Source organism: Paralichthys olivaceus, chromosome 13 (assembly GCF_024713975.1).
Source record: "Paralichthys olivaceus isolate ysfri-2021 chromosome 13, ASM2471397v2, whole genome shotgun sequence".
Lineage (NCBI taxonomy): Eukaryota > Metazoa > Chordata > Actinopteri > Pleuronectiformes > Paralichthyidae > Paralichthys > Paralichthys olivaceus.
This window is the reverse complement of record NC_091105.1, coordinates 816,072-843,177: the sequence shown is the minus strand read 5'-3', so window position 1 is coordinate 843,177 and position 27,106 is coordinate 816,072. Positions and strand designations below refer to the sequence as shown.

At 46.3% G+C, this 27,106-nt stretch overlaps 1 protein-coding gene across 1 annotated transcript in view; it reads left to right on the top strand.

Annotated features, from left to right (window-relative positions):
* Window positions 1-27,106, top strand: part of LOC109644759 (neural-cadherin) — a 74,660-nt gene that overhangs the window by 2,021 nt on the left and 45,533 nt on the right. The gene's annotated exons all lie outside the window — the stretch shown is intronic.

The following is a 27,106-nucleotide window of genomic DNA, read 5'->3' as shown; positions in this document are numbered from 1 at the left end:
GAACTGACAGTATTTATCCCAACTACACACACACACACACAGGTGTGAGGTTTCTTGACTGAAGCTGATAATGTGTATTTCCTGTATTTCCTGTATTTTCTGTATTTTCTGGCAGAAGTGCAGTTTTGGTTTGTAACGCTGTGATTTCACATTTTCCCTGCAGAGTCTCAGTGAGTTCACGAGGGCTGTGCTGAGGTCAGACTCTGATTATTGAACTTATTCAGAAGATGTTGTTCTGATTACGATGTTTACATCACTTCATGTTCACATTTACTTGTTGGAGAAAAGTCACGTGCAACGTTCCTGCCAGAATCTAAAAACCTGAAACGGTTTCGTGGACGATTTGAACCCTTTTGGGTGTTTTTGTTTCTAATCTTGCGTCTCCCAGGACACGGGGACAAATGATGCTGCGTGTACCTGAACACAACAACAGATTCACTGCATCAGAAGAAACAGTTTGTAAGTTCATGTTTAAAGTATTTCTACATGAGGACATGTCTGATAGAGATGAAGCAGCAGACAGAAGACGTGAGGAGACCCCCCCACCCCACATCTGGACAGCGGTGGTGTTCTGGTCTGATCTGGTTAATCAGTTCGTCCAAACTGCATCTCCACTGTTTATTTGTAGAAATTAGTTGTGTTTGCTCACCTGGAGCTCGCCCAGGTCTGAGCAGACCAGAGCCTCCGACAGGAAGCTGTGTTTGTGTTAAAGGCCGCAGAGCTCGTAGTGTGTGTGTGTGTGTGTGTGTGTGTGTGTGTGTGTGTGTGTGTGTGTGTGTGTGTGTGTGTGTGTGTGTGTGTGATTTGGTCGTCACGGCACTGAGCGTGCTGTAAACCAGCCAGATGATTGAGGCGGCCTGTCTTTTGTCGGCAGTGCTTGTGATTTTGATCTATGGGAATGAGGTCTGAGCGGCGGTGGCCACAGTGTCTCTGCAGATACTTTCTCTGGAGCCGTTTTCAGACAGAAACTCCAGAAAATATCCGGAAGCTCTGGAACCTCCTCGTCTTTCCAAGTTGACGTCTTCGTCTTCTACGTGTACGGCTCCTCTTCTTCATGCTGAGTGATTTGTGTTCGTCCAGTTTCGCGTCCGTCACGTGTTAGAAACCTCAGAGACACGTCCACTCGCTCACTGAGAAGGTTCCAGATGTTTTCCTGCTGTTGTCTCACATGGACTCACTCTGATGTTTTTATTTGGGAGGAAAAACTCCGACATGTGTCGTCACAGCTTCCGGATAATCTCCTGAAATGATCCAGAGTATGTTGCAGGTCTGGAAGCAGCTGCATTCTCCGTTCGACTTCACAGATGTGTAGTGATCTTTAAATCTCCGGAGCCGAATCCAAACATCTGGATCAGACTTGTTCTGGTTCCAGGTTGATGAATTGGTTGGATTCTCTAAACTCCAGGTTCATGAGTCTTCAGCTTCGTGCAGTAAAGTGACGGTGGTGGTTAACGAACGTTGATCCTCTGCGGGCCGCTGTCTGTGTGACAGGAAGTGGCTGCAGCACCTCTCTGTGTTTTCTGAAACTCGACAGGAACAGAACAGCGAGTCTCTTCTGCTGAACCAGTCTCGTCGATCACATCAGATCAGCCTCAGGAGCGTGAATCTCCCCGTTAAACTTTCATGAACACCTGCTAAATATTTGAACCTCATCAACTCACCGGCTCATCGAGCCCGATCGACCGAGTCTCCAATCTGCTCCGCTGCATCGCTGTCTGACCCCGGGTGACGTGAGGAAATCAATGAAAGGTGAAGGAAAGTGAAACTCTGACAAACTTGAGGGAGCACACAGCTTTTATTTTTTATTTCTGTCTCATTAACTGTAACAAATGTGTTTATTTGCATATTTAAATGAGAAAATTGTTCCTGTTGGCTGCAATTAATGCAGCTGCCTGCGCACCGACGGGCCTGTTCCCTCATTAAACTGCAGCCGCACGGCTAACTGGTATTAATTGTTCTAGTCACACACACACACACACACAGAGATACACACACACTGATACACACACACTGATACACAACAGCACACAAACCCTGTCCTGGTCTGTCAGGCGATTCCTACAGATTCTTGTGCTTCGCAGCCCTGAGGTCACACACACACACACACACTCACACACTCACATACTCTCTCACAAACACACACACACACACACACACACACACACACACACACACACACACACACACACACACACTCCTGTTTATTCTATTGTCTTTATTTCTGGATTTAGCCGCAGGCATCGAGCAACCTGTCACCACACCACGTGTTTGTGTTGATGGGTGTTTGTGTGTGTGTGTTAGTGTGTGCGTGTGTGCGTGTGTGTGCCCTCGAGGCTGCTGAGCTGTGATTGTGTATTTGTCAGTGTCAAATACATCGATCAGAGCAGCTCAATACAAATCTTTAATTTTTTATTTCACCATACTTTTCATCTCTATGTGTGTGTGTGTGTGTGTGTGTGTGTGTGTGTGTGTGTGTGTGTGTGTGTGTGTGTGACCTTTTTAAAGGGCACAAAGCAGCAACACACACGTGAATAATGTTCATCACAAACTGCAGCTTTTTAAAACGACTCGTCAGCTGATGAACCAGGAAGCTTAAAGGTGTGGGGCTAGCTGGTTAGCATGCTAACTTCAGCAGAAGCCAAGTATTAGTTTCTTCTCAGCGTCAGAGACTTGTCGCAGTGTGTGAGCCACAGAGGCTATCGTGTTAGCAAGCTAGCACGTGTGTAACGCAGCGCAGGAAGATGCTGTTTTAATGACGGAGGGAGAAAATGAGGCCGTTTGGAAGATCAACGTTTTCCTCATGTTGGAAAAATTCTATTTTACTAAAATGACAAAAACATTTACTTTTATATTTTACATTTTCACCTCATTCATGAAACTTAAGCAATAAACATTCCGGCCTCTAGGGGGCGGGCACTTCAGACGGTTTATTATTCGTCAGGTTTACACACACAAGGGATTTGATTTGAGTGTTTGTACATAAGTATAAATGTCGAAACAGTAGAAGTAATGTTACGAAAGTTCAGGTGAGGACATTTACGCAGCGCAGCGGTTCTCTCCGTCTGTCCTCAGTGTCCCTGCACCTTTCCATCACTGTCCCCCTCCCTCCGTTCTTTCTGTCCCCGTTGTCCTAATAGCTTATTGACAGCCAATCAGCTGTGGCCTCAGGCGAAGCCACTCACCAATCGCCAAGTAGGACAAGGTCATCCCATCCGGACGCAATGATCGACACGCATCCAGTTCAGGGACATGTAACACATGACATGTTACATGACAACAGCACGGAGTTAACCATTAATAATAACTACAATATTCATAACTATTGATAAACAACATATCTTGAATTAATATAACAAACTTTTTATTTAAACTATAAACACACAGTTCTTCATTTTGTAAATTCAGTTTTTTATTCATTTTAAACCCAGATGCAGTTTTTCTTTAAGGAAATCAAACCTTAAAGCTGAGTGATGATGACGACACGCTCTCGTTATGTAACAGAAGTGGAAAGATGTGATTTAGTCGAGCTGTTCTTCTCACTGTCCTGCTCTGACACACTCGGATAATACGAACTGACGTCCTCCTCCTCCTCTGTCTCCGTCTCTCCTGCTGCTGAGGGAAGACGGGATGAACAGAGAGAGACTAGAGTCTGACTCAGACCTTTCTTCTTCTTCTTCTCAAGTAACTGAATGACAACGATGTGCATAAGCCCCCCCCATCCAATCAACACACACACACACACACACACACACACACACACACGTGCAAGTAAACAATGACCTCAGCTGTGTGTATGTGTGTGTTAACATGTATGTGTGAGATGTTACACATCTGCTTTCTGCATGTTTGCCCCCCCCCACGCCCTACGCAAACACACACACACACACAAACACACACACACACACACACACACACACACACACACACACACACACACACACACACACCCTCAGGGTTGTTGCACATCACTGTCTGTTCATGTGTGTGTTGACGTGTCCTCGCTAATTGTCTCCCATCACACTCTGCCACTGTTGTTCTCTTACAGCTGTGTGTGTGTGTGTGTGTGTGTGTGTGTGTGTGTGTGTGTGTGTGTGTGTGTGTGTCTCTTTGTCAGACGTCAGAGGAACAGAAATGAACCACAAAATGATGCTCAGCTTCATATTTCATTTCTTGTTGTTTAGTTTTTAGTTTTGTATTTTTCCAGATGCCAGTGAACAGAGAACCGAGCGTCACATGTTGTCACAGTCATGAAAAGACTCTTCCTGTCTGTGGTTTCAGAGCACGACTGACTGGATGAGACAAACTTTGGGTTCAGAACAAAGACGAACCGTTGACTTTCATTAAGAGCAGCGATGTTCGCCCTTCACTGATCCGGCAGCGTGGAGAATCACGTTTAGAAACTTAACGTCTCCAGAGTGTTGGCCTGTCCGTCAATCTCTGCCACGACACTCCTCTGTTCCTCCTCCTCTCCCTCGGGCTTTGATTCCTCTCGCCCCCTGCGGGCCCCCATGGGGACTCTCTCTGTCTCTGTCGGGTGTGAGGACGCTCTGCGGGACGAAGCGATGCTCTTGGCTCTGTCTTCCTTCACTTCAAGTCAAGGTCGCTGCTCTGATTTCAGAAGTACACTCTCTGTTCTGCAGCTTATCTGCTCCAGGGAGATCAGGGCCCTGGAGTCTGGAGGGACGATCACTCGCCTCCAAAATGTTCCCTCCCCTCCAACGCCATTTCCCTCCGGAAACAGGCTTCAGGTCATGTTGAAGAAAAATCGAGGCGAGACAAAAGTCCTCCCACAGTTTACCTTCATCAAGGGGATGATTGTTTTCCCCCTTCACTTCGGTTTGTGTGTTTGTGTGTCTCTGCACTAGATTTCCACCAACAAGGTGGGAGGATGTGGTTCTAGTCAGAGAAGAAGTTACTTTTGAGAAACTTTGGTTTGGATCCAGGAATTATTTTTCACGTTCTTTAACACTGAGAACATTTTCCAACGTTTGCACCAATTTCCCATAGAATCATCTCATAAGGAGGCAAATGATGTCTGTGTGCATCGTGGTGAAAGAAGCAGAGCGGACTCAGACCTCACTACAAGTAAACGTCTTGTCTTCAGAATCTCTCTTCTGATTGTCTCTCTTCTGATTGTCTCTCTTCTGATTGTCTCTCCTCTGATTGTCTCTCTTCTGATTGGCTGAAGTTGCACAGTGATTATTTAAGACCTGATGCAGTACATGTGTATTTGTACCTTTGAGACGGGATCCGAGGTCGGTGTCCTCCTCCCTTTTTTTCAAACACTGCTGAGATTTCATTCTGTGCCTGAATGTCTTCATGGGTCAAAGCTGCACTTCTTTCAGACCAGATTCACACAGTGATGTGGTTCAGATTCTGGTTTCACTCAGTTTTACCTTCAGTAAAAACTACAACAGCATTTCGACCTTTATACGATTATTAAAACGACTCTGGATCCTCTGAAGTTTCTGCAGGCGAATCATTTGTCACGATCGTGATGACTCCCCGACCTTTTTTGTCCTGCACAGCCCTCAGGAGGAGAAATCTAAATAAGAATGATATTAGAAAATACCAAGACACACACACGCACACACACACACACACACACTAACACACATCTTTCTAGATGCCCCCCCCCCCCCCCCCCCCCCCCTCGTTGCAAATGACGACGAGCAGGAGTCTGAACAGTTTATCTGCTTTTTATGTGACTGTAGACATTACAGACGTTTAGTGAGCACATACATGTTACAGGTATGTTGGTTTACACAACGTCATCGTCTACAGATGATCTTCTGTGTGTGTGCGTGCGTGCGTGTGTCTATCTGTCATGGTGGTCGGTCACAGCACTGTACATCCCCTTATGTTCCAGTGTGACACACACACACACACACACACACACACACACACACACACACACTGCCAGCTGCTCCTACGCAGTCCCAGGGTACATGACCCATATGCCTCCCTCGCCACATGGACACCAACACACACATGTTTAAATGAATGTAAAACATGCACAGCAGTTCACACACACACACACACACAGCTTGTTTACACAACCCCTTCAACACTGTGTGTGTGTGTGTGTGTGTGTTGTTAGAAACAGCTTGTTTCTTCCTTTATTTCAATTCTTTCTTATATTTGAATCTTTACTTTGTTGTTGATAAATCACTCACTTCCCTCAGATCATCTCATGATGTCAGATGATGTCAGATGAAGTCAGATGAAGTCTGATGATGTCAGATGATGTCTGATGATGTCAGATGAAGTCTGATGATGTCAGATGATGTCAGATGATGTCAGATGAAGTCAGATGAAGTCTGATGATGTCAGATGAAGTCTGATGATGTCAGATGATGTCAGATGATGTCAGATGAAGTCTGATGATGTCTGATGATGTCAGATGATGTCAGATGATGTCAGATGAAGCCTGATGATGTCAGATGATGTCAGATGAAGTCTGATGATGTCTGATGATGTCAGATGAAGTCTGATGATGTCAGATGATGTCAGATGAAGTCTGATGAAGTCTGATGATGTCAGATGAAGTCTGATGATGTCAGATGATGTCAGATGATGTCAGATGATGTCAGATGAAGTCTGATGATGTCAGATGAAGTCAGATGAAGTCTCTTACATTTACATTCAGGGCATTTAGCAGATGCTTTTGTCCAAAGCGACTTACAATCAGTACATTAGTCACAAGAGTGAAACCACAACATATTCAATTCAATTCAATTTTATTTGTATAGCGCCAAATCATAATATACATTATCTCAAGGCTCTTTACATAGAAGGTCAGGACCTTAAAATCAAAATATAAAGAAACCCAACAGTTCCCACAATGAGCAGCACTTTGAGACTGTGGAGGAGAAACTCCCTCATTAACAGAGAGAAACCTGAGAACCAGACTCAGTGTGGAGACATCTGCCTCCACCGGGGGAGGAGAGAGGGGGGGAAATATAGAAACAAGCCCTCATCTCTTCTTCTGCAGCAGCTGAGGCTCATGGGTAGTGTAGTCTACTGATACCAAACTCCTCACTGTTGTATATGGACAAGTCCTGAGTGTGAAACGAGCTCAAAGAGAGGACACACACACACACACACACACACACGCACGCACGCACGCACAAAATTGACCCACTGGCCTGGCAAGTGAAAACACACATTCAGAGGTAAATGTAATATGACAATGAAACTGAACACACACACACACACACACACACACACACACACACACACACACACTGCTGTAACAACAAGGGACTAAACTTTATTTGGGAGTCGCTCTGAGCTGCAGGGACGACGACAAAGGTGTAGATGTCCACACACACACACACACACACACACACACACACACACACATTCAGAGCAGGGCTGGTAATCTAATATGAAGCAGGTTTGTGTTTCTGACACTGTGGCCTCAAATCAGCTCTGACAGGATGCTCGCTCCCTCACACCCTGAGGGTCCGCTGTGTGTGTGTGTGTGTGTGTGTGTGTGTGTGTGTGTGTGTGTGTGTGTGTGTGTGTGTGTGTGTGTGTGTGTGTGTGTGTGTGTGTGTGTGTGTGTGTGTGTGTGTGTGTGTCACCATGCCAACCAGTCCAGCCACCACGTCGTGCTAACACCGAGCTGAGCTCTGTGCGTTTGTGTCGGTGTCTCTTTGTTTGCTCAGTCACCGTGTTCTTCTCTGTTTACATGTGTGTGTTTGTTTTGGTGTGTGTTCTGATTTGAGAACACACTCAGACGATTGTGCGTTTGTATCTGTGCCTTTTATTTCTCTGTTTTGTGTGAATGGAGACGTCAGAGAATTAGAAGCTCTGAGGACGTAGTGACTGATTTCATGAAGAAAGTTGTTCAAAAAAGGAAGGAGGAGGATGTTCTGTTGTGTTGTCCTCTGGAGGAGGAAGAGGAGGAGGAGGAGGAAGAGGAGGAGGAGGATTTCAATGTGGCTGCCAGGCTGGAGTGTTTTACTGAAGATATGTGGCAGACATTTTGTTTTTAGTATTTTTTTAGCCTTAAAGGCAGCAACGGTTAAATGTTGGACACACACACACACACACTGGTTGTGCTTTAAAGTTTATTTCAATCAAATAAAGTTTCAAAAAGTTTTCAATGAGACATGAATGATTGTGTGTGATTCTGAGCTGCAGAAAATAATCTGCTGCTGTTGATGGAAACAAAACCCAAGCGCGACAGCTTCAGCTCAAATGAAACCTTTTTAAACTTTGATTCGATTCTTCTGGTCTTTTTCCCAAAATGCACCGTGGGGTTGACTCACATCCTGACTTCCTGATAAATTTAACGACCACCAGAAATGAAGACATGGAACAAATGAGAGGGTCGGACGTGCCACTGACTCCGTCTCCAGTGGAGTCTGCAGGTGTGGTGATGAGATGCAGACTCTAAAACAAACAGCAGGAGGCTCCGTCATCACCCTGAGCCTGCTTTACTTTGTTTAATGAGACGTGAAGGTGCGTGTGTGTGTGTGTCTTTGTGTGTGTGTGTGTGTGTGTGTGTGTGTTGGGGGGGTCATATTACCCAGAAAAGACACAGTGCTGATGACATGATGTTTGAGCTCTGCAGCTGAGACTCCATCACTCCTCTGAGTCTTTGTTTTGATCTGAAAACAGGAGACGTACCTCCAGAATCTGTCTCCACATCGTATTCACTGATCATCTCTTGTAATAATCCTCAAAGGTTTCGAGCGCGAACGAAGCGGGTCAGTGAATTCCTGCGTGTCGGCCGCAGTAAGCGTCTCGCTCCGGCAGCAGCAGGGTGACACGACTGTCAACACGCCCGCCGGAGACTCCGTTTCCCAGAAAACACTGCTCCGGAGTGCCTTCTCAGATAACGCAGTAGGTGTCAGGAGTTTAAGAGGCGATGACAGGCGGCAGGAAGTGATGGATTGCAGCGGCTCGTCGGGCCGACAGCAGCCGGGAGCGTGAGACCGACTGTCCGAAGCAACGAGGCCGTGACGCTCGATTTCTGAAAGTGTTTGAACCTGATGAAGTTTCTCAAAGATGGTTTCTGTTCTAATTAGTTAATTGATGTAAAAACAGGCTGAGACGTGATGATTGACAGCTGCGACTGTTCATGAACTGTCGGGTTTCCACTGGGTTCACTTGCTGCATGTCCTCCCTCCTCCCTCCTCCCTCCTCACTCCTCACTCCTCACTCCTCACTCCCCCGCTGACCTGCGCCCACTTTAAACAATAAACACACACACACACACACACACACACACACACACACACACACACCTGACTCAACATGGCGTCTCTCTGAGCCAAAACAACCTTTATGAAGTAAAGCTGAACGCAGCCTGGAGTCAGACCCCCTCACCTCACACACCTCCTGCAGGGCACTTCCTCCTTCTCCTTTTCATCCCCCTCTACTCGCCTCCAGCTTTCTTCGCTTTTTATTTTCCCGTCTCCTCCTCATCCCATTCTTCCCCCATCGTCCTCTGTACCTTTCTTCTCTTCTTCCTCCTCTTTTCTTATTCTTTATATTCTTCTTTCTCTCTCTCTTTTTCTTCCTTTGCTCCTATTTTATCCATCCTTTTAATTGTAAATTTTCTCCCACTTTCATTCATCCCTCTCTTTTCATTCAGCTCCATCTTCTCCTCTTCCCAGTCTTCTCTTGTTCTCACTTTTCCTCCACTTTCATTCCTTCTTATTTCACCCTCATCTGCTCCTTCCTCTCCCACTTCATTCTCCTCTTCACCCTCTCATCATCCCCCACTCCTCGCCCCCCTGTCGCTCCTTTCTTCTTCTACCAACAACAAACATGGTCTGCTTCAGATTTAGCGACCGTCCGCTGCTTCCACCTCCTACTGCTACACACACACACACACACACACACACACACACACTCCTGAGGTCAGAGGTCATGATTCAAAGGAGTGTAAGTCTGCTTTGATCAAACACGAGTGTTTGGAAAGATGGAATCTGTCTTTCAAGCTTCTTGCCAGTTTTATGGAGCAGTTATATCCGGCCGTTGAGATGAAATTCACTTTTCAATAAAACCGACGCTGCTTCCATATTATCCGGAGCACAGACACTCCAAACCCCAGCATGCACTGCACAGTCCTGTGCTATCAACGTAACAAAACGCGGTGAGCTACGTGACTTGAGTGATTCTGTATCGAGCTGTGGTCAGAGCAGTGTCTCAAAGGAACGCTGGAACGTGAGGGCGTGACTTGGTCTTCTCACAGCTGTTTTATTCTTCCTGTCTTTTTATTCACGTTTTCCATTTCTTGCTTCATCTCTGTGCTCCTTTCTTTCTCTTCTCCATCTCCAGTCTTCTCTGCCCTCATTCTCTCTCTCTCTCCATCCTTCGTTGCTGGAGGCCTCGGGTGTGATGTGTGGGGGCCAAACGCAGGGTTGTGTGAGGCTACTGTGTGTGTGTGTGTGTGTGTGTGTGTGTGTGTGTGTGTGTGTGTGTGCCAGCTGGCAGTGTGTTCAGAGCTGGTGGAATGTACCGAGGGGCTTCACAGCCTGCGACTGGGAGAGATAAGGCACCGGGCAATCACACACACACACACACACACACACACACACACACACACAAGCAAACAGAAGATGCTGCCAAAGACAGTTCCATGTGCACAAACACGCACATGTCAGTAAGTGTATGCACACACACACACACACACACACACAGCTGATCTCTCTGACACTCTCACACATCAGCTCGTCTGTGAACGAGATAGAAAAAGAAACTGTTTCCTCAAGTTGTTTCAGAGATGAAGAGAAAAAAAAGAATGAGTCTGATTTGATGTGAAAAGATCTGAAGTTACGTTTTCAGATCATTAATATAATTGTTTAACCTGCGTGTTGAAGAGCAAGATGCTTTTAATTTGATCAGGGACATTTCATTTCAAATTAAAATAAACATCTGCTCCGGGCCCAGAAAGATTGACAGCTAGTTTCGTCCAGTGGGTGCAGGAGGAAGGTGCAGGTGGGCGTGTCCATGAGCTCTCGATCAGGCTCCACCCCAGGCTCACAAACCAATGGGTGACATCACGGTGGCGTCACTCTTGGTTCAAAGCCAGAATCCATTGACAGGAGCATCAATTTAAACATGAAACTCAGGTGATCGAGGATCCACTCGACTCAGAGCATCAGAATCCAGTGAAACCTGCAGAGATCAGGACTTTTCATTTTCTCTAAACCTTTTGGATTTGGCCGCTCCGCGACCTTTAGTCTGCTCCGGCCTGGGGACGTTAATGTTTCTGAGAAGATGGAAGCGTTTGATTTGAACGTGTCTGTGACGTCTCCACCTCCGAAGGTCACAGCCTCCACATGCAGGCAAGAAATACTGGAATCTAATGTAACATCAATTTGAAACGAAGCTCAGAGCCTCTTTTGAAAAACACACATGTGCTGGTATGTGCACAGTGAAGTTTAAAAACCAGAGGGACTTTAAATGAATATTTCTCTACGTTAGTTTTGTTTTGATCACAGAATTAACATTTTTTAAAAGCAGACAGAGTCACAGCAGCAGCTCGGCTCAGCGACACTCTGCTAACAACCAATTTGTCTCCATAAAGCTCAGAGATCAGAAGAAAGGGAGCAGAGATTTAAAAAGAGAACGAGATAAAAAAGCAGATTCTGCCCTAATCAGGACAGGAAGCGTCGCCGTGGCTACACTAACGACTTCCTGCTTCATTAATTGGAAAGTAAACGAGCGGTGAAGGAAGAGAGCAGCATCAAAAGATGCTGCTGCTGCCGAACACATCTTTTCTTAAATTCCTTCATGTCTTTATTCATGTCCTCCTTCCATCCCTCCACCTCCCTCCATCCCTCAATCTTTCTTTCATTCCTCCTCCTCCTCCTCTCCCCATCCCTTTAATAATCATTCTTTTATCCATCCATCTATCTTCATCTATCTTTCTTCCATCCCTCCATCTGTCTTCACCCCATCTGTCTTCTATCCCTCCATTTCTCTTCATCCTTTATCTTTCTTCAATAACTTCAACTCTTTTGTTCCATGTTGTCTCCATCTCTTCTTTTTCACACATTTTCATCTTGGGTTTCTTTTTCGCATTCCCTTTTATCCATCTTCCATTTTCCATCTGTCCATCCTTAACTGCTCTCCTTCTCTGTGAATCCCTCCATCCATCCTCTCTTTCACCCTCTTCTTCCTGTCTCCTCCATGCATCTACATCTTTATTTCACTACTTTTGTCTTGCCCTCCATTTCTCCTCACATAGCTCCATCTATCCTCTTCTTCATCCGTGCTAACAGGATTAGCTTTGCCTCTTAACGAAGCAGAGGAAATAATTAGTCCTGTCACTGATAACATTTCCACGCCTCATTAGACGGCCACAAGTTCTGCTTCCTCTTCTTCCTCTGCTCTGTCGATCCTCTCCTCCCTCCATCCTCCCTCTGTCCTCCCTCTGTCCTCTCTCCATCTTCCCTCAGTCTTCCCAAGTTAATTAGAATTAAGTCACTAATTGCACCGCCTTTACCTCGATTGAAGGAGAATAAAGAAAACTTGATATTGATATTAATGGTTTCCACGCTCAGGCTGCATGAGTGATTTAGAGACGCAGCACAGAAAAGGTAAAATATTCAAATCAAGATGATCAGGGTGTGTGTGTACAACATGAGTCCAGCCGCTGATGATGAAACTAAATAATATCGTAATGAGACACAGAGGCGACATGTTGTTCTTCTTCTTCATCACTTTGTAACGGATCAAAATTCGAACATGAAAACCGTTGAACAAAGTCGTCAGACGACTCTTCATCATTTCATGTGTAAATGAAGCTTTCTAATGACTCAGAACTCAATGAGACTCCACTCGAGCGTTTAGCACCGATTAAAACCTTCGTTCGGCTTCACCACTGAGAGACAACGTGGTAACAAGCTCTGTGTGTGTGTGTGTGTGTGTGTGTGTGTCTCTCGCTCGTGCCCTCCTGCGAACCCTCCCATAATTGCTGTCAATCAAACCCACAAACAAACACAAAGGCTGCCTCTCAGGACCCTCACCACCAAAAACACCCCAACGCAGCCACAGATCAGGCGGAGGAGCGACACCTCGGCCCTCTGTGAGACAAAGGCCTCGACACTCTGAGAGGGGGCGGCTCCTGTCGCAGCCACTGAATAGACTCATTGTCTCGCTCTTTAGCCGTCGATGTCGGCTTAATTGGCCCCTTCAGCAGCGAGGTGATGTCTTTCTGCAGCCGAGGGCCCGGCTGAAGCGCCGCAGTGTTGACAGGGACAAAGCAGCAGAGGTGGAGGGGTGAATGTTTACTGCACACAGACGTGATGGGTTTAAATCCAAGGCCTGAGAGGTCAGAGGCGTGTCTCAATGAGCGTGCTGCAGTAAGATCTCTTTTTAAATGTATTTATACCAGATGCAGATTTTAGATTTACTTCTTGAACTTTGTGTTTATCACTCACTGGCCGTCGTCTTCTCAGGAAGTTCGACTTGTGTCTCCTGCGACTGCACTTTGTCTTGTAGACGTTCACAGAGAGAAAAAACCTCGGCTGGTCAAACCAACCATCACTTCTGTTAAACTGTTCATCTATTCATTTTATGAGCCTCGTACGATCCGCAGCACTTTAAATCCAAACAGATGTCTGTCTGGTTAATCCCAGTTTGTTTTGGAGACGTGACACCTGTCCGTCAACAGATGGACGTGAAGACGAGTGAGTGAGACACAGTGAGCGTGGTTGAATCCAGCAGATAAACCTGCTGCGTGTCTGTCTGTGTTCACATCAACAGGATTTCATGAACAGCACCAGATTATTTCTGCCTCAGCTGTTGAGCAGCAGCTGAACGCCCGACTCCACACGATCCGTGTACGTCTGTAAATAAACATCCAGCACGTCGCTGTGTGGCGACATCAGTCGTTGCCCCGTCAGAACGTGTACGACCTTGATCTGAATGTTTTCTCTCCCTCCCTCTCTAGCTCAGCAGGTTTACACTCTATCAACTTTACATCGTGGAAATCAGTGCAGCTGTTTGTTCACAACAGCTTTAGAAGTTTTGTTTTGTCGACCGAGTTGTTCAGTAACACAAGTACCAGAGACCTGAAGAGACGGAACCTGACGACAGCGTGTCTCTCTTCGTCCCCCCCCCCCCCCCTCATTGTTTCCACTCCGCAGTGTCGTCCTTTAACCCCACCTGCCAATCAAATCTGAGGAGTAGGAGGAGGGGGTGGGCCCTCGCAGGTTGGGAACAACCGAGGTGACGGAGCTGGAGGGACCAGTGTGTGTGTGTGTGTGTGTGTGTGTGTGTGTGTGTGTGTGTCTTTATTGACATGACGGAGGCCATAAACACTATGTATGTCATGCCCTCAATACCCCTCATTATCTCTGTCACTCTTTTTAAACATGAGGACACACTCTCTCTACCACACACACACACACACACACACACACAAACCTCGGGCTTAATTCCTCTCCATGTAAAATATTCTATCATTATTATTATTATTTATTGAAATAAGAAATTAGTTTTGGGTTATTTTGACCCTCAGGAATCGAACCCTCAACAACAGTCCTCTCTTCATTTTATCTCCTGGTGTGACGCTGTTCGGCTTTTGGCCCTTGACTGATTGATTGACACGTAGAGGGCGGGGCTTCAGATGCCCTCTGACCTATAGCGGAGCCCAGTGTGTGTCAGGCTGGATGATTGACAGCTGTCAGAGCAGCTGTTTCCTCTGTCACTAACTTCCTGCCACCAGGGGTCGCTGTTTAAAATCAATAGAGTTGGTTGAGGCGGTGAAGCAGCGCGGGATCATGGGAGTCTTCGTCAGGTTGTTATAATTCATCTCTGATGTGAAAGTGTCGGTCTGGAACCCTTGGTTCAGTCTGAAGGTCTGAAGTGAGTTGGACTCTGAAGGTTCGTACAGATCAGGTCATCGTCACACGCTGCGAGTCGTGTTGGTTGTGTGACACAGTTTTACTTCCTGTCTCATAATTTAGAAGAGAAAACATTTTTCCGTTCTCTGCCTCCTCCGTCTCAGATTCAACAAAGCGCCGCGTGAACGTTCACATTTTAATTGCGTTTCCCTGACAACCCTGTGTCCAGGCCTGTTTCACTTAGCGCCGATCCCCCTTTGGGGCACGCACACACACACACACACACACACACACACACACACACACTATTCCCTGGCAGTTTAATTAAACCCATTAAAAGCCTTGTAGGTGCCGAGCGGCTGGGATCAATCCTCACCTGAGCGGCTGCCGACTAATTGTTCCGTTAACGGAGGGTTAACGGACAGATCAAAGGCTTGGGCAGCGCAATTAGCAGAGGAGCGAGAGAAACGGAGAGAGCGAATTAATGAGAAGCAAAGGATGCTGGGAGTTTTCTCACTAAAACCTTCAATTAAAAGAAAGACGGATTGAGGAAGGATTTGTTTATTAGTGCTGTAAACCAAGGAGTCCTCATACTGCAAACTAAGACTACGTATCCCATCAGCCCCTCTGCCCCACCACCTTTTATCTACAAAGGAAGCAGAGGAGAACATGTAGTAGAGTTTGAAAATCCAAGAGGATGATGGGTAACGGGAAACATGGGGAGTACAAAGAGGAAAGGACGGAAACGAGGGAAGGACGCAAGGAGAAAACATTGAAGGGAGGAAAGAGAAGAGGAGACATTGAGAGAGAAAAATTAACAACACTGTGAAATAGGGAGGTGAAAGGAGGAAGACGGGATGGAGCTGAAAAAGGAGAACTCTGAGGAGGAAAACAGGAAGAGGAGATAATATGATGAAATGATGAGAAGGACGACGAGCAGGAGGAGAACTGAAGGAGGAAACTCAAGAAAAATGAGGGAAGAGAGAAGGAGAGGTGGAGGAGGAGAAAAGAGGAGAAAATCGAAAACTATACAGACGAAGTGAGGAGAGAGAGAAAGGGATTAAACGAAGAATTTAAGATGGAGAGAGAGAAACCAAATTAGATGAAGAGAACTTTGTGTGTGTGTGTGTGTGTGTGTGTGTGTGTGTGTGTGTGTGTGTGTGTTATACATCACAGCCTCAAGTGTTGCTGCAACTTTTAGCCTCGATGTCCGTCCGGCCTCGATTACAGCAGAGCCCGGCAGGCTTGCATCACACACACACACACACACACACACACACACACACACACACACACACACACACACACACACACACACACACACACACACACACAGCCTGTAGCCTCTTCCTGTGTGTGTGTGTGTGTGTGGTTTGCCTGCCGGCGCTCCTCCCTGATCTGAGGAGGTTTTACAACATTTAGCGTTTCACCTCCTCTTCTCTCCTCTGTCTTTTCTTTCCTCTTCTCCCCTCTCACATCTTTCTCTCTCTCCTTGTCTTCCTGTCTTCTTCTCCTCCGATCTTCCCTTCTTCCATCACCTCCTCTCCTCATCTTCTGCTCCATCAACTCCTTTTTTGTCTATTTTCTAATGATTCTGTCCTCCCCTCCCCTCTTGTCCTCCTCTTTTCCTCCCTGTCTTCTCTTCTCATCCTCCTCTCTTCTCCATTCCTTGTCACCTGTGCTTCACCGCTTTTCTTCCTCTTTCCTGTAGATCATGTAGATGTTTCTCCTCTCTCTCTCTCTCTCTCTCTCTCTCTGATCCTCCCTTTCTCTCTGACAGACCGACTCTCTAGTGTCAGATTTGAGTTTCCTATTAGCCGACACTCCTCTGGACCTTCAGGCTTCATTATGGTTGAGAGCGTCAGCGGCGTCTCCTCTGAGCTGCAGCTCCATGAGATGATCCTCCTTCTGCCTCTGTCTCGTCCTCTGGGCTCCGTCTGTCTCCTCTGTCACATCATGGCATTATCTTCATCACTGACTGATCCCGCTCTGCCTCTCTCTCTCTCCATTTGTCCTCCTCCCTGGTGATTTTCTGTCTCGGTCTGTCCCTCGCTCCTGAGCTCGTCTCATTGCTGTGGGTTTTCTCTTTGCGTTATTTAATTAACAAGCTTCAGGCTCTCGAGCAGTGGAACGATTTTTCTTTAAGATGGCAAAGCTCCTGTTTGTTTAAACTCCTCCTGCGGCGCCACCTACAGACTCTTGTTTTGTATTTTTCGTGAAACGTTTGAACTATTGTGATGAAATCTGCTTCAGTAAATTGGTGATCCACGGACTTTTCTTCCAGCGCCACCATCAGGTCAACATCTGAAGTGTAACAGTCTCATCTTCACTTTATGATTTTGGTCCCGTGAGACTTTCTGCTTTTAATTTAAACGAACATTTTTATAACATTTACACAGAAATAAAGTGAAAGTACTGACAGTAAAAAAAAGAATAACAGTGAATAAAACAAGCTGTTGACACTGTGGCTCGTCCACTTATCGAAAGGACACTGGTTCGATTCTCAACTCTTACATTTGGCGTGTCCTTGAACCCACATTGTCTTTGATGACTATATATAGAAGTTGTCTGGTGTGTGTGTGTGTGTGTGTGTGTGTTTTTGTTAAGATTCGGAAGGTTCTGTAAATATGGTCCATCCGTTTCTGTACGTTTCTGTATGAGATACCTGCACACACACACACACACACACACACACACACACACACGTGTGCCGTCAGTGAAGATGAGTCAGGCGTTAACGTTTCTCTTTGATGTGAGTCATCTTCACTCTGCCGTTGAGTCCAACAGGAACAGAGAGAAAGATCAAGTGAGACATAATGAGAACACGTTTGTCATGTGGAAAAAGCTCATATCTCCAACTTTGGTCGTCTTCCAGGGTTTTCACTTCGGTTTAAGAACAAGATGCTTCAGTGCTGCCTGAGACATGTCCTGCTCAGAGTCCATGAAGTCAAACATGTCTCACAGTTGAGTCTATAATGGACTGAGACTCCGCCCTTCGTATGTGAACAACAGATCAGATGAAACAGGAACAAACATGAAGCTTCAGACTCTCAGAGAGGAAACGACTTTATTTTCAACAAAGTGCTTCAAACTGATCGATGCTGGAGATTTAAAACTTTTGGAAATGTCACTTAAATGATTCAGCTCCAAGATGTTTTGGTTTGTCTTTAATATTTCATGGTGACTGCGACGTGTTGGAGCAGGTAGATACCGAATAACCGCGGAAACTCAGGGACCATCGGGGTTAAGGACCCTTAAACAGCCCCTTCAGTCCCCACAGGACCCTGAACCACAGTTTGAACACCACCTTGTTGACCGGCAGGTGACCTCTGCTGAAATATGGCAGGACAGAGTCTCTGAGGAGGAGGAGGAAGAGGAGGAGGAGGAGAATGATGATGATGCCTGGGTTGCTGTAGTAGTGTTGGAGGAGAGGATGCATCGTCATGGAGACGGGATGAGAGGCAGATTGAGGATGACAGAGGCTGTGATGAGAGTGAAGAGAGAACAGAGTTCGCTTCCTCCTGGGACACACACACACACACACACACACACACTCACTCAGCGTGTGTGTGTGTGTGTGTGTGCGCACGCTGCAGGCTGTTGCTCCTCGACAGATGCTCTCATTAGTCAAACAGGCCGCTCGCTCTCTGAGCCTCGTACCAGCTCACTTCAACACAATTAACCCGACCTGCACCAGCTCCTTTAACTCAGCCGGAAAATATCCTGAACACAAACTCAACTTGAGTAAAAAGCTTTTCATTTGTTCTTCCTGCTCCACCGTGGCTCAGCTGCTGCAAAAACCCTCAGCCAGTTTCTTTGGAATGATTTTCAGCCACATCTCTCTTTGTGTGTTTCTTCGGAGCCGTGTTGCGTCGTTCCGTCTTCACGTTGAGTTGTTGTCAGACCTTGTGTGTGTGTGTGTGTGTGTGTCTGTCGCTCTGTCCATGATCACATCACCACTGCTGATGCACGGCAGCCATTTAGAATGTTGGTGTCATTTCCAGGACAGGAACAGTCTGAAAGAAACTGAGCTTTAGTGTAAATTATTTTTTTTATATCACACACACACACACACACACACTTTATCAAGTTAAATAAATGAACATTATACTGATGGTGCATATTTTATTGGAGCCCAAATATAAATTTGAAACGTATTTTTTATCTACGTGTGAAAGTCTCTGATGCGTCTCAGCAACAGGAAAATGTTTGTGGACATGTTGAAATATCAGAGACAGATTATTTTCAGTCTGGTCGACTCACAGCTCCACTTCAGTTCCCTTCAAACAATCTGTCAGTAAACTGGAGCGGACGATGAAGCAGCTGAGTGTTTGAGTGACGAGGAAACTGCAGAGAAAACCCAGATTACACATTGGAGCGAAGCTGACCGATGAATCGTTGCGTCATCGCTTCATTTGATTTTCTGGAGTCACTTTTGTTGCGTTTGTTGGTTTCTTCAAGGAAACGTCACATCGACGTTCAGACTCTTCCATTTTCATCTCCTCAGATGAATCACACTGCCGTCTCTGGCTCGCCGCGTATTTCATCAGATTTCAGCACTCTGAAGTTTCGTCATTGCTTCACAGTGCTACAATTAGCTTAGCGGTGAACCCCAGCGTCGCCTACAATAGATTTATAATGATCTGAGGGCTGCGGAGCACTCAGGAGGCCACCGCTGGGCGTCCACAGCCACCGTGACAAAGTGCTGCGGTCACGTGGATTTCACAAACCCTCCTCGCTGCGAATTAGCCAAAGTGGCGGCTTTGGAAGATTGGACCAAATTGGCAGATTGTGTGTGCCATTGTGTGTGTGTGTGTGTGTGTGTGTGTGTTCTGTTGAGTGTGTTCCTGGGTCTCTAAAAAGAGGGTGTTTATCCACACAATGGAGCAAATCTGAGCCTTTGATCACCAGTGACTCAGTGTGTGTGTGTGTGTGTGTGTGTGTGTGTGTGTGTACACAACAAATAATCACAAGTGCATTAAAGTTTGTGGCAGAGAGAAAAGTAGCTTAATTCCATTCAGTTGAAAAGTTGAAAATGCCCAGTCTATTGTGTGTGTGTGTGTGCGTGTGCGTGTGTGTGTGCGTGTGTGTGTGTGCGTGCGTGTGCGTGTAGTGTCAAACTGAAACACTCATTTCTCTTGAACACAAGGTTCCACTTTTTAAAAAGCTTCTACAAAAGGACACGTGTTAATAAAAACGTTCATTTTGGAATGTTTGTCACCAAATGTTCTTTTACTGATACACATAAAAAAAAAGATAAAGCTCCACGCTGGTTACACACACACACACACACACACACACACAAACACATCAAAGTACAAGCAGTGGATTAACACATACACACACATGCACAATGACACACACACATATTAAAGTCGCCGCAGTGCAGTTCTCTGCCTGTGTTGATTATTCTGTCACTCCACATGATGGTGAGAGATAATACATTTACACACACACACTCACACACACACACACACACACACACACACACACTCACACACACACACACACACACACACTATTATAGTGAGGAAATCCCATCACTTGTTGAAAGCTCAAACATCAGACACTCACACTCCGTCAGAACTGCTGAGGGTTTGTCACAGCAAGAGCACACACACACACACACACTCTCACACACACACACACACACACTCTCACACACACTCTCACACACACGCTAAAAGCAGAGTACTGCACTAAAACACACAGTTACCCAGATGTGCAGCCTGTGGCTCCACAGCTGAACTCCGTCAAGTCCCTGGGGGTGAGGGGTGGAAGCTGTCAATCAATCAGGAGCTATTTACAGACCCCGCCCACCTGGTGACATCCTCCTGCGGCTGAGGACGAAACATTTATTTGATTTATGCATGAAACACACACACACACACACACACACACACACAGTGACCGTGTTAAACACACAGATACAGACGCCCTCACATGGTTCTGAAGCCGAGCAGACGCGCTCATCACTCTCCCACCGTGAGTGTCGGAGTTTCTCCATCAATAATCAACGAAGCGCTGCATTAAACTTTCATCGCTTTATTTTTTAATGGCTGACAAAAGTCCTCAGATATTCATAATTCAGACGACAGCCGCTGTTTCTCACATCTCGCTGGATTCTTCTTCTCCAGTCGCTGTGACGACACTAAGTCAGAGAGGCAGCGACGCAAAACCCAACGGCTCCACGTTAATCTACAGGACACTCATCCCATTACCTGCTCAGCTCCGCCCCCAGAGTCATCAAAACCACACCTCGAAAAACTTGCTAAAAAGAAAAATGTCTCACTCATCATTCACGTCCCTCAGAGACATGTCCCGAGCCTCAACACCTGAATTTTAAAACCATCCAAGACCCGTCGCCAAAACTCAATCCCTCCGATCCTCCGACGAAACTTTCTGAAACTTCCAGAGATCCATGGAAACTTCCCAAAACTCCCCAGGGTCAAATCCTGCAGGTAGCACCAACGCTTTCCAGAAATGTCCGAGCATGTTAAAACGGAAACGTTCTCGAGACCATCTGAAGGACCCCCTCCCCCAGAGCAGAAGTTCTGATATATTCATAAGTGATCAGGATCACGTCCCAGACCTCAAGGGGCTAATGTTCCTTCTGGTCCAGTCTCGTGTGTTTGTTAAATCCCATCCGGTCTGAATTTGTCTGGTCCAGTGGAGTGAACTCTGACCCGGTCTACATCTGGTGTGATCCAGTCAGGTCCGGTCTGTTCCACATCCACCTGGTCTGGACGTCTTTGGTCTGACCTGCTCATGATGAGCTTCATCTGATTCTAACTCATTTTCTTCCACTGGAGCTCAGCAGGAGGATCCAGACTCTCCCCAGTCACACTTTCCGGCTCCTCCCGGGGAATCCCGAGGAGTTCCCAGGCCAGATGGGATATGTCGTCCCATGGTTCTGGGTCTACCCCTGGGTTTTCTCAAACTGGCTTTTACCTCAACTGGCTCCTTCTGATATGACGGAGCAGCGCCTCTCTTCTGCTGAGTCCAGACACCTGATGGAGACAACTCAGTTTAGATGTATGACCATAGCTGGACACAGATCCAGTGGAAAATACAAAGCTTCGCCTCAGCCCCGTCTTCATCACGATGGTCTGGTACAACGTCTTCTTCACTCGTGAACGTGACCAGAGATTCTCAAACTCCTCAACTTCAAGCTGTAACTCGTTCCAACCGAGATTCTCTGGTTTCAGCCTCGTCCTCTCTGGTGCGGTCAAGTCCAGGCTCATGTGGTCTCGTCTAATCTTGGTCTAATCTCATCAGGTCTCTCTAGTCTGATTTGTTCAAAGCTGACCGTTTCTGTTCTCGTCTACTGGTTTGGTCTGTCTCTTGTTCGTTGTCTTTTTGTCCTCTCCCTCTGTTCTTTCTGTTCTCTTGTGTCCAGGAGACTTTAGCAGATTTACACCCTGAGACACAGAAGTTTTTTCTTTTCAGCAGTTTTTTTTTTTTTTGCCATCCTTTCATGTTTCCTCCCTTTCTTGTCGTTTTTTTCATCTTCTGGTGTAACTCTTGCAGAACCAATCTGACTGACGCACACACACACACACACGCACACACACACACACACACACACACACACACACACACACACGCACACATTCATGCACACACACACGCACACATTCATGCACACACACATGGTTCCTGAAACTCCGGGCCGAGCTCCACCCGTCTCCTCCTCGAAGCAGATTAAAACAAACACTACGAGTTATCAGTGAATCCTGTTCGACCCGTGCAATTGCTCCACTTCCCATGATGCCCTCTTCTACCCCACCCAGCCAATCAAGAGGGGAGACCAGACCGGGGAATAGATTGTTTGATTTTAGCCTCTGGTCCTGTTTTCCTCACCGTCTTTCTCGTTTGACTTTTTTTTGTCATTTTTTTTTCTTTCCCTTGATCCCCCCCCCCTCCCCCGGTGTCATTGATCACCGCTGCAGTCGAGTCAATAGAAATCCAGCCCGTGGATCTCCTGTTGGTCTGCACGGGATGAACTTGTGGGCCGGTGAGGCTCTTGAACGCAGCACCGGGTGAGCCCCCCCCCGCAGGGCTCTTGTATTCCCTTCCGTGGGAAACGAGGATCCTCGCTGCCAAACGGAGCGAAGCGGCTCCTCGCTTCAGCCTCGGTTCGCTGAGAACTGAACAACGGCGGCTGATGCAATGATGTCATCAGCTTGCTTTGCGGACACAGTGGCCATATTTAATTTATGTGACTCTCAAGTCTCATATATTCCCATTTCTTTATCTTCAAACCTCCAGCTTGTGTCATTGCAGCAGCTGGAGTATTAATACATTCTCACTTCATCACATTTGGCCTCAGGCAAAAAGAAACATACATCATATCCAGATTAGTATTTATATGGTTGTAATCTTCTTTTATTACAGTAACACAACTCCCCACATGTCTCTATTCTTCAATATGTGAAGATCACTGATTAACAAAACGCTTAATGGAGGCGAGTTCCTGTTGCTCCAGTCATCAAGGTCTGTCTGGTTTGATGAGTCTGTTCCAGTCTGTGGAGTTTACATGTCCCTCATGTGTCTCCGGCTTCCTCCCACCGTCCAAAGTCGCAGAGATCGGGGGTTAAGTTAATCGAAGACTCTTAATTGACAGTAGATAAAATAGTTAACTATATATTAATATAGATCATCGATGAATCGTCCAATCTGCTCGGCCATGTTTGGTCTTATCCGGTCTTCATACGCTCCAGTTTTGTCCACATGTCCCCGGTGTGGTCTGGTCCAGTCTTACCTCTTTAATTTAACTCGTTCAGGTTGGTCTGGTTTCTGGTCCTTTGTCTCGTCTTTTCCTGTCTCTAGTCTTGTTAGGTCCCGTGTCCAGTCTGATCCTGGTCTAATCTGTTTTGCACCAGTTTCTTCGTGTCTCGTTCACTTTGCTTCTATTCTGACACGAAAACACACATTTCGTTTTTCTTCTTCGTCTGTCTTCATCCTCCCTCCTCCTCTTCCACTCTGACCACAGAATCAGACCCTAATTGAGTTTTCATGTTGCCGTTCGCTTCCTCTACTCGCTCCTGAGAGTCCAGAGGTCGTGCTCGTCTCCAGCAGCGCTTATAGACGATGTTAGTGGTCAGGGAGGAGCAGCCACACAACAGACGCTCGCTTCCCCTCAAAGACTGCAGCTTGTTTTTTATGCTGCAACCACAAAGGTCAAAAAAGAGTCTCGACAAATACACACAGTTTAGAAACTGAACCGAGCAAAGTTTAAGTTTGTTCTGTTTGTGGGAGAATGAACGGTTCTACGGATCTATTGTTTATCTATATATAAACAGAGGAACATCGTCAGTGAACCGCTCATCTGACGGATCAGCGTGAATCTCGTGTGAGTGTAAAATATTTGCTGAATCAGCTGGTGACCAATTCTGTCAAATTATGGAACAGTGAAATTCACTGTGTTGTCAGAATGAGACATTTCTATTCTTCTTTTCTGAATCTCTAATGAGTCTGCTGCGTCTCTGTGTGTGTGTCTAGCTTCGATTTTTCATTTTATTATTCTCTTCATTATCTGCCTTGTTATCGTCGCCTTAAACTCGTCTCTCTCTCTCTCTCCATCCGTTTCCCCCTCTCTCTTTCATCCCTCTCTCTCTTCATCAGCAGTGAAAAATGGGGCTTAATTAACTGTGTGCCTGCAGGACTTTGGCTTTCTGTGTGTGTGTGTGTGTGTGTGTGCGTGTGTGTGTGCGTGTGTGCGTGTGTGTGTGTGTGCGTGTGCAGAGGTAAAGTAGGCCAGACTATAAGGTGGTTAATTAGGATGCAGCAGGCCTCTGTCCGCTGGCTCCCAGGGACCAGATGGAGAGCCTGGTTCACAAACAGAGGAGGGTTTGTCCGACGATATTTTCACTTACACCTCGACTCGACTGCAACACGAGAACCCAGACGTCGGTTGTTTCTCCTCCGCTCCGTAACTCGACCGTCACTCGCTCCCTTCTGTGGCGTTGGTGTTTTCACTTCATTTGTGTGTGAGCTGAACTATGAGTTTATTTTTTTTTCCGCTACATCAGCACTGACGCAGACGGACAAATCCGTACATACTTAACTAGACGGACGCGTCTCACACATGCACATGAGCGAACACGATTCTCTGACAGAATGAAGATGTTATTGTTTCATATTTTGAATTAATTAGCCGACACGTTTTCAACAAACATGATCGTTAAATTGGCTCTTTAAGAATTGACTGCACTGTTCCTCTGAGTCAGCATCTATTGCTTCGTACGTCTACGTCCTCTAGTGGTCGTACAAACTGTGACTCAGCACAACATCAGACTGTTCATTTCTCATTTCCTGACTCACCGTCCACAAGGCAGGACGACGATCGGCTCCTGACCTCAAGGCTGGAGATGAATTCCTTTAGCTGAGCATCTCTTTGCAGCGCCTGTTGTACATTTCAGATTATACACAATGCAGTATGCATATCAACAGAAGGGGGCAGTGTAGAGGCAGGTTGGTGGAACGTTTTGAAGACGAAGCTGCGGTACGACGTGTCACCGCTGCCGCTCGGTGACACGTCGTACGTGTGTAATGAGCTGACGACTTTTACTGATTCTTATTTTTTAATTATCATTTGTGTCTTTATGAAGAACTTTGGTATTAAAAATAAATGTAATATAGTTATATTAAACTCTTAAGATGCAGTGGATGTATCAAACACTGAAACTCCCCCACACACATACACAGACACACGCACACACGCACACACGCACACACACACACACACACACACACACAATCAGAGTGCTTTCACATGTCACAGAGATTTAACATGTCGCCTCGGCAACTGGTCCCATGAGATCACCTGCACCCTGTGAGTTACCACGGAGACGCATCCCACACTGTCAATCAGACACACACACACACACACACACACACACACACACTTAAACTCCTGTGTTATGACAGTCAAGTTCACATCCATCAGAGTGTGTTTGTGTGTTGACAAAGGTAACACATCCGTCTGATCTTCCTCCACTAACAACACAGCTGTGTGTGTGTGTGTGTGTGTGTGTGTGTGTGTGTGTGTGTGTGTGTGTGTGTGTGTGTGTGTGTGTGTGTGTGTGTGTGCGTGTGTGGTGATAAATGGGTAGATCTTGATGATGTAATTCTTGTTGTTGTGAGTCTGACCTTCACAATCTGCTGCCTCACAGATAATATCTGAAAACAACGTTTGACCCACAAATGAGTTTGATTGTTTTGTTCTCGTGAAGAGTTTTCCACCAACAGGAAATGTTCCTGCTTCAATCCTCACTTGAAGCTCCTCCGTCGACATTAGAGCAGGACGGAGTTCGACTTGTTGTTTTGTGTCTGACATGGTTTCTTCTCATCTCCTCTTCGTTTTATTTGAGTCTCTCTGTTGTGACAAACCAGTGAGTTAAAAACACTTTATAAATAAACACCACTTGCTCTTTAAATCCATTTTAATTGCCGTTATCTGCTGCGTGACAACCTGTGGGTGCGACCGCACTTTAATCAAATCCTCCTCATCTTGTTTTCTAACCAACCTGCGTTCGGCAGCAGTTTGCTATTTCTGAAGTTCGCTGCCACGGAGCCACTTCACATAAACATTCAAGTCAGAGACTCAGACAAACGAATCGCGTCCCCAACAAACAAATGAAATGAGATTGACAGAAAATTGAGTTTTCCTTGTTTTGCATGAGAAGCTGTGACAAGCTCTGCGCTGAGCTTAAGATGGAATCAGCTGCTTTGCACTGAGACTATTTATCCACTTTCCTACAGGACGTGTCAATCTCGACACTCCCTGTTTGACTAGAGTTGGACAACACAGTCGTCTGTGCTGGCAGATGAGACCGGGGTTGTTGTTTTTCCAGTGTGTCGAGGGCTTTATGAAACTTTATTGATATCTGCCAGGAAATGAGGCCACAGCCAAAGCGATTCGGAAGATAAACAGAGGACGAGCCCCGTCGACACACGAGCAGAGCAGAGGGAGCGAGCCCCGCCGACGCTGATCGATTCTCTCTTCATTTAAAGTTACAATTAAAGTTTCTCTGGAAAACCTCTGTGAAGGAGCGGAGGAGAAACGAGCGTCACGGCAAACATGAAAGTTGCATAAAATGAACATACAACAATGTGACAGCAGTTGAGCAGGGACCAGGACGTGTGAGGAGATGACAGAGAGGAGGGAGGAGGAGAGGGAGGAGGAGCGGGAGGAGGAGAGGGAGGAGGAGAGGGAATTCAGAGGAGCTGAGATGATAAAAGAAACAAACACCAGCTCTCTGAGTCCAGCTGGGACTTCCTCCATC